Source organism: Helicoverpa armigera, chromosome 1, assembly GCF_030705265.1.
Source record: "Helicoverpa armigera isolate CAAS_96S chromosome 1, ASM3070526v1, whole genome shotgun sequence".
NCBI lineage: Eukaryota > Metazoa > Arthropoda > Insecta > Lepidoptera > Noctuidae > Helicoverpa > Helicoverpa armigera.
The window spans coordinates 1,404,387-1,413,589 of record NC_087120.1 but is presented as its reverse complement, the minus strand read 5'-3'; the positions used below and the strand labels follow the sequence as shown (position 1 = coordinate 1,413,589).

At 39.6% G+C, this 9,203-nt stretch overlaps 1 protein-coding gene across 2 annotated transcripts in view; it reads left to right on the top strand.

Moving 5' to 3' along the window:
• Positions 1-3,007: 3,007 nt before the first annotated feature.
• The window catches only part of LOC110379459 (uncharacterized protein), a 290,441-nt gene continuing 284,245 nt past the window's right edge, over positions 3,008-9,203 (top strand). Inside the window, exon 1 of one of the 2 annotated variants that reach the window (XM_064034719.1) lies at positions 3,008-3,198. The gene's annotated coding sequence lies outside the window, so the exon portion shown is untranslated. The remainder of the gene's footprint in view (positions 3,199-9,203) is intronic. The other variant, XR_010276506.1, reaches the window with a different exon arrangement.

Here is a 9,203-nt window from a genome sequence, read left to right as displayed (position 1 = left end):
TGAAAACTTTGATTTGAATCGTGATTCAAGATCATTAAGGCGTTAGTAACTCTGTCGGTCGCGTTTCCACAACGAAACTACTAAACGTTTTTGAATGTGGCACAAATTCTACAAACTGAAAAAGGGCAAGACTTATATCCAGTTACGGGAAGTAGTAATGCCTAACGCTGAGACTACGATTGATGGATAAGGGCAAAAAGAAGCACTATTTAAAACTTTGGTTAGGTTAACCTGAAATCAGACTCCATACTTAATAAAAAAAGGCAGGACCGCCTATCATAATAAACACGGCTTAACTTTCATCACACGAACAATAACAACAGATGTTTCACAAACTAAAAGTTCCACAACATTACGTATACAAAAGCAAGAATAATTCATAACTAACATTAATTTAAGTTGTTTTGTTTGTTGGCCGAAGTAAAGGTAGGTTTTGGAAGCAAGTTGCCGACCGCAGGGGACGCGACTTCGGCACTGGTATATTAAGACATCACCTGCCTAGCCCTTTTCCCAACAATCTTGGCGTCGGATTCCAGTCTAACCGGATAATCACCAGCAGCTGAGTACTAGTGGTTTACAAGGAGCAACTGCCTTTCCGACCTCCTCAAACCAGTAACTCTGGCAACCCAAAATAGTTATGGATCGAAGATTGCGGCAGCAGCACGTGCGGTCCGCAGTTGCAGTCGGCAGCTAGCTTCTAAAACATACCTTAGCTCAGCTGGATAGGTTCATTACATACTTTTACTAACTATGTCTATGTCTGGGCACTTTGGATGTAGCTACTATCTAAGCCTAGGCTCTAATGAAATTTAAATTATTTTGTGGTCGAAGGTCCTGCTTATTGTACAATTTTTTTTTATCTCCTGGGTTTCTAATTATCTGGGAAAAAGGTTCATTATGTAAAAACAAGGAATACAATTTATAAACTACTGTCCTTACTTTGATAAAATATAGCCTAGGTTACTCAGGAACACTTCCAACTTTCCAACAATGAAAGAATTTTTCAAATCGGTTCAGTATTTTCGGGACCCTTTGGGGTACAAACCCAAATGTGAACATATTATGTTGATCTTAAGAATGTATGGCGTTAGTCCTACATTGCATAAGTGGTTTCCCTGGCGACTGGCAGGCTGCCTGGGAATATGATTGCAGTTATCTGCATTCTTATCATTTTCATACATAGCTTGGTTTGTTTAATTTATTATTTCTCTTACCTCTGTTTGGTTAGATTGCTAGAAATATATTTATACACTAGCTTTTGTGCGCGACTTTGTTCACGTGGAATAGTAGTAGTGGCGTAGTAGATAAATTAAAACAATAACATGAACTCGTGTAACGATCGACACCATTGCGCGATCCCCGTCATCTACCATCGAGCACTTTTTTTAGGGCAGTTCAGCCTAGTAGGCTGTTGACTGCTCAACCGGACAAATGCCTGTGGATGCCAAGATGCTAAGGGCACCCCCTGTGTGTGGGGTACGAGCCTCGGCTTAGGGCGTCGCTGACTAACAGCAAAGGGACAAGTTGGATGGGAGTTTGAATTTTTCTGCGTATGCGTACCTCGACGGCGAAGTTTGATATACTTCGGTTTGTATTTGTACTTCCTGATCGTACTAGTTTTGGAGAACGGTGATAGGGTCGTCAGGAACGGTCAGGGTGTGCCTTGGACGGCGAAGCTTGCTCATCCGCGATGGGTCGTATCGGGCGGCCGATTCGATCAATGGATTTCGGTGCTCGATTGGTCGAAGGAACGCTTGGAAAGGCGTTTGAGGAATTGCGCCATGGTAGGCACTCTCAGATCGACATGTAACATTTCATTACGGACATAGCATGGCGCACCGTATCTACGAAAGAAATTGTTCTGCAGTACCTGCAATCGATGGATATGACAGGGTTTGGCGTGGGAGAATATAACTCCTCATAAGTCATGATGGGACGGATCACTGCCGTGTAAAGGCTCAGTATACACTTTAGTGACAGCTTGCTTGAAGCAGTGCTCAGAGCATAAGACAACTCGACATTTACTGTGCTGAATTGATGCCGGCTTTTAACCAATAGATGGCGCTGTATGTCCGGAATAAAGGTTCCAAACTATGTCGGTACCAAACACACAAAAGGTTTCGGTTCAGAAGTTTAGGCGTGAAGAAAACACAGACAGACAGAGTTACTTTCGCATTTATAATATTACTTTGGACTAGTGTAGATTGTGTTTGAGGCGTTTACCTTTAAGTGAGTTTACCAATTTACTTTTGATTGTTAATAGTTATAAGGTGTGTAATCTAATAAATAAAATATTAACTACGTTTACGTATATGAACTTCCTAGTTCAGTTCAAAAATTGCATTGTATAATTTTCTCGGAGTCAACCTACTTAAAGTGTAAGTCAAATATTCTAAACACTTGTGTCTATTTATTTCCTTGTCGATTTTTCTCCATGAGACCTGCTTCTTGGGACCGTGCACCTGACTTTGTAGTTTCGTAAGAACCTGTAATAGGTATATAGGATCACTACATAGTATAAAACAAAGTCGCTTTATCTATCCCTGTATCCCTTATCCGTTGTGCACTTAAATCTTCCAAACTACGCAACCGGTTTCCATGAGGGTTTTTTTATAGATAGGGGGATTAAAGAGGAAGACCTATATGTTTTATAACATAAATTAAATAGTAGGGAAATACTGAGTCCGTGCGAAGCAGGGGCGAGTCGCTAGTATATGAACTAAAAAACCTTTGACTTTAAGTCGTTCGCTTGGATCAAACTGCACGACGGAATTTTGATCTAATAAATAATTTTGTCGTACCTTACTGTATCATAAATACGTACTTTTCACAAAATAAAGTAATGATGACGAATCGGTCCAATGCAAACTATAACATTTTGCGTAATGACAAATTTGAACAAGTTTTTATGGAACAATGACATATTGGGAATAACTCATTGGCACCTGTCATTACCGGTCGTAATGATTCTACCGCGGATCGTCATTTAACGGCAGGCGCGTAAGCGATGACGCGCCGCTTATCAGTGTTATCACCCCTCCAGCCTCGCACCTCGTGCCGCGGCCAGTCGCGCGCCCACGCTCGTCGCAGGCGCACGTCGCGTCCCGCGTCCCGCGTCGCTCGCGTTCCCGTCACTGTCACCCCACGCGCGCTACCCCTCCCCACTTCACTTCATCACAACACAACCAAACAAGCATGGTATGTATTAACATCAAGTATAACTTCTAATCTTTTAATTCTACATGTCGTGACCCGTTACTATATAATTTTGGAGAAAATTGTAGTTTTTCTTGAACGTTACATGACTCACTGGAAACGCAAGGCCGTATCATCCCAAAGCAAATTTGTCGCTCTCAGTGTATCAGGTGGGATGTTCTTATCGCGTTAGATGCCTCTTGCTGAATGCTATCGTTTGTCGTGAAATTTGTTGGTTTTCGTCACAATTTCGTAAATGTCAGTGTGGCTATGAAGTGAAGTTATACGGGCGACTGAAGTGTTCAGTGAAGCTGAGTTGTGTTTGTTGTGTGTGACGTACCTAACGGGCCGCTGCAGCCTCCGGACTAATATTGACGGTGTGGATGGAGCCTGTGCCAGTTTTTCAGGTTTCAGTGGCAAGAATTTTCGTGAGATAAGTGTCAGCGATACGGAGAGCCACTGTAAACATCGTTACGTGTGCTAGTCTGTTGCTAGTCGGCTCTACGGAACGGAACTCGGAGCTACCGCTGTCTACACAGCTAACACTTTCAAACAATATTCGTAGTTAACCGCATTTATCATCGTTTGGAATAAATCATTTGTTACTAGCTGTTGTTATTGTAGTATTAGTAATAGTTATAGTCTATTGTGTTGGCTGCTTATTAGTTTGAAATGTCGTGAACATCGCCTCGTAGTTGTAAAGGAGTTGTAAATACAGCGCACGAATGCGGAGGCACCTAGGTGTCAACGGATATGCTAGTTCCTACTGAAAATGTTCACACGACATTCTTATGGAATCTTACCTTTCCTTATTGTAATTAATTCAGTCTGCGTTAAACATTGAAAGTAATATTATGTTAAATTTATAGTCCGTCAAGTGAAGAGCCTTGTTTACATACAAATGTAAACAAACAAACAGATTATAACCAGTCTTACATATAATCGTGTAATGACGTCGGTGGGGGGGGGAGCTGCGGGCGGGGAGGGGGGAACAAGGTCCATTCTTTTATGATTCGTTCACTAGAACAGCTGTTTTTCTAACAATAAAAAGGTTATGTTCAGTAATTAACCGATTTATACTTCGTTAATAGATTGTAGAACCGACTCTTTTCTCTAATCCAACTGTTAAGTATTTTGACGAAGAATAGCATTCTTGTGTATGATAGTTTATTGCAGAGATTTCTTAGAATCCGTGGTGTAGAACGGATACACGCGCGTAGTCACAAGATTGAAGCTATCTTTAAAATTGATTACTTTAATTGAGTCATTTGCTTTAATCTAAATTAGAGAATTCGGCAATTGATTGACATTGACATTGAATTGAGTAGGAATAACAACACAATGGGCGTGTCGGGAAGTTCATTATTAATTCTATTTTGTACCCGCTAATTAAGTTGAACCTGTGGCACGACTTCTTTTTTGTTATTAAAATGCAATGATGACAGATATTAATTATTGTAGTTGGGTGTTAATAATTGACAACCAAAACATTAGAGAGTGTAAAGAACTCTGTTACTGCGACATTATCAAAAGTAAATAAATTATTCTGGTTAACCACCATTAACACCGCCTAATCTTTTCCTGAGTTGTAACGTACCCATTCCGAGCACGATTCCACCAATTTGTCATCAACAATGTTTTTCTACAGCAAATCCCGATTTGTCATCAGAGCAAATAAATAATTTCATTTTTGAGTTCCGATTCGCCAATGAGATAAAAATTCTTGAAATGATAAGGATTAAAGAATTTAATGTACGTAGTGTTAATAGTTTCCATCACGGGTAAAATTTAAATTAAAATCTAAGTACCTAGCATAGATATTTTTACGCTCACCTAAAAGGCCAAACATGATGATTTTGCTTTATATTATTTCCGTAATAACCTGCATAATTCCTGTGTACACTCATGTTTATACAAATACCTAAATATTCTTGTACCAAAAGGCTGACAGCATTACCACGCTGGATGGCAACGCTTATTCTTTATACAAATTCGTAACCCAGCTTCGTAGAAATCGAAAATCTCCATGTAAAACCGACATATTTGCTGAGTGGGCTACTACAAGCTTGCCGCCCGGCGTGGCTCGTTATCAGTTGGTTCACGAGACGATAATGCGGTAGTATTCTGATAATGGATTACTGATTGGCGAACATCTTCATATCTGATAAGCGCTTGTGTCAAGTGGCGGCGTTGTGTGACCAATTCAAGCCAGTTTATGTCACTACATTGTTATAATGGAGAGATTAGACCGTGAAGAATTGTGCGTGTCCACTGCTAACATGTATTGTAGTTGCATGCAAATAGTCAGTCGTGCTAGGGCTGATATTAGGGAGGAACCGCGCCTTGAACCATACTCAAAGTCATCCACCTCAATTCGATAAGGATATTCACACGGTTTTCAAAATATGAATCCCGTAACACCACAAACAGAATCTGTTAAAGTTTGCGCAAGACATTTCTATCTGTCAGCCGTCCCTCCCATCATATCCACTCCCTTCTATTCATATCATCTTTCAGGAAATCAATCAAAATTTTCCTTAGCCTTTACATCCAGCCATATATTCGTACAACACTAGAATGTTTAAAAAAATGGAAGTATTTCTTGTGTTCTGAGTCACAATCATAAATGCAATGGAATGGTGGAACTATCCATTAGATTTTTCCATCAACACATACTCTATTCGATAATAATTAGATAGGCTTCGAAACCTAATATTACTTACAACAACAGCAAACAGACGGAAACAGGTAGGTTTTATGATTAGGTACTAGGAGGTCATAATTGAGGTAGGTTATACCAGTATTAACACGTCAAATGTCTTTATTGGTCTAGTAGACCCATAAAGCGATTGCTGAGTACAGGATCTCGCTGAAATCGGTTTGAAGGTTTTAAAAACCTTTCATAAAGTAGCCCAGTCTGAAACTCGTTGATTGACGGTCGGTACTGCGTCTGATCTTCGGTCAAGACGGATTGGCGACTGGCGTCCTGTCGCGCTCTCCCATTGCAATGAGAGTGAAGGAATAGTGCACCTGTGTCTGCGCAAATGCTCGTGCACTATAATGTCCTGCGCAGTTGGTTGATCTTCTTAAAGAGCACAACCGCTGCCACAATCGTTCAGGATGCCATTATCATCAATACATTATCAAGTCAATGAGACGTAACATCATCATGTCATCTTATAACGTCAGATAGAGTATCAAACGTAATGTCAAGCAAATCGGTTTCGGTTACAAGTATGTAGTCGATGTTATCAAGCCATTGAATTTAGGTATCGTAGATATCGTTTTCTTCCGATTTTATCTACAATCGATAATACAGTTGCTTGTCTAGCTTCTGTTATTTGTAAATGTATGTTTGTTAGATTAATTCCAATAAAACGATTGTGTCTACTGTAATCAGTTTCTAGTTGTGTGGGTCTTGGATTTTATTCGGTTGAAATCTTTCAACTCTTATAATTCAGCCCGCAGTCTGGAATGTGGTACGCCCTTGGGGATACGGGGGTTCCATGAGACTACGATATTTAGGCAAATGCAATATAATACCTATGACCTGTGCAGCTGGCCGATATTATTAGAATGCAGCCAAACTTACAAAAAGTCAAGATTTTTTCCTCACAAAAAAGCTAAAGTTAAAAATAAAAATACAAGCATCACTGACTTCATAGTAGGAAAGATTCTCTCAAGATTAGGAAGACAAAGATTAAGTAGGTACAGTTTACGGTTCGATAATCTTGAAGAACTGTGCAATTACGCATACTAATGACGGTACACGATACTCTTGGTTAGCCTTTGACAAGCCGCAGCCGGTAAAATGAGCTGTGCGACCATTGTAAAATCTTTAGTCCTGTTGTGTACCATAGCGAATAACTTGTCATAGATTGTCAATGAAGCATAAAAGATACATTGAGGATATGTTAATTTGTGACAAACATGTCAGCATGCTGAGATAGGTAAGTTTACTATGGAGTTTCTTGCCCGTTCTTCTCCATAGGAAGTTACTTTTGGAATGGGCAACTAGAATTAAACTTAAATATATATTTTTGACGTTCATAAGTGCTTGTAAAGGCCTAAATGAAATAAATGATTTGACTTCGAAGTTTAGTTCTTGTGTCTCTAAGGTAGAATGTTATTTGGCATCCCTCGCGCAATCGAAACCTAGGTACAGTCAGCGATAAAACTTATAATAAGATTATAAACGACCTGTAGTGTACTGTATTATCACCGATATCTGTCGTCTTGTTGTCGCATAGACGCGGAGAGTGCACACTATACTCTATGGCCAGGTGGCGAGGAACAGTTAGTGTGTGGCACGGGAGTAAGACGTTATGTGGGCAAGCGAGCCGATATCCTAATTATCGGATGGATATTACAGAGATACAGGTAGGGCGAATACTACACTACCTAAGCTGCATTTGAAATACCCCTAAACCAAAGCATCAATCTATCAGTAGAGACTTCATGAAGATCCGTTCAGCACTTTTTGAGATCATTCCTAAATGAAGACTAAATATATAACATTACACAGGAATTACTGTTATATAAGTCCCAAGAGAGGGTTCTTGACGTACGCTATCTTTACAATTTAGGCAGTCCAGACATTTTTGCTTTGATTAAGTTGTTTTCAGTCCCCAGAGGCTATTGTCATGCGATGTTATGTGGATGGTTGAGGCACTATTGAATATATTAGCCCTTTTAGTTAGTTAAACCGACTGGACACGCCAGCACCTTACCCTCATTGGTGAAAGGGTTGCTATGAATGGTGGCTCCGAAACGAAAAAAAGCGGCTGTATGAAGAAATTGGCATACTAGTTCGCATACAGATTTTGTGTTCAAGGAGAATCCAGTTGGTATAATGGTCTGAGACTAGCCTTGTAAGGCAAGAAAATTGTTTTACATAATTCATATAGCCTGTAACTTTTGCTTGAAAAGAGGAATAGTAAACTATTTACTCAACCGTCTTCATAAGAACCGTTATTTTATCTAAAAAATAACAAAACTGTGTACAATGTAATCGTAACATAAGTTTTTCAAAATATTGGTAAGGCGCACTCGAACAACTTAATGAAACTTGTAATACAAATAAACTAAAAAACAAATGCTTTTAAGCCATCAAAATAGTCTGCATATGCAATGTACAAAAGAGTATAGATGTCAAGTGCACTGGCTTCGTTTCGATTTAGCACAAAAACGTGGCCGTAACTATATGTAACACAAGCTGTTTGCCGCGGTTCTACTCGTGTGTCGAGTTAACTACTGCCCGTACCGGGATAAAACATAGCTTAAGTTACTTGAGAAGAGTGTAGCTTTCCAACAGTTGAAAAATTTTTCAAATCGGTTCAGTAGTTTCGGAGTCTTTAGGATACGAAGATGTGTCTTCTTTATTATTTTACATAGATTAATGTTTAATTTTATGTGTGTAGAGTAGTTTAGTTTAAGTAACTGTAAAATTGACAATACACTGTTGCATTAGGTTCCCCTATAATAATAGTTGTATTTTGTGATAAATAAAATAAAAATTAGCTATTCCTCGTGGTTCGAGCCGCGCATTAAGTGAACTGCTTCCCGCACCCGGATAAAAAGTAGTCCTTTCTCAGGCTGTAGATTGTGTGTAAAATTGTAGGTCCGACCGAGTTACTTTGACACTTAAATATTAGTAAGGATTCTATACGTAGATACGTCGGAACGTCCATTGTGACTGGTAGTACAAGTGCCACAAATTATGATAACGTATTAGATAATCCGGAAATGTTGATACCTGTGATAGGCCTTGTGATAACAAGTGGCGCGGAAATGCAGGTTATCATCATATCTTTGATAAATGATGGCGTTTAGATATATCGTCGGACATGGCGGCTGTTTGAAAGCGATCAGCCAGCTGCGCAGGACATAGTGCAATATCATTTAGGGAAGGTTCATATCTAACGGAAAATGCGTCGCGCATATAGTAAATGTATGATAGACGCGACGCCTGTCTGACCTGCACTACCTGATTACCCGGGCTACCCGAT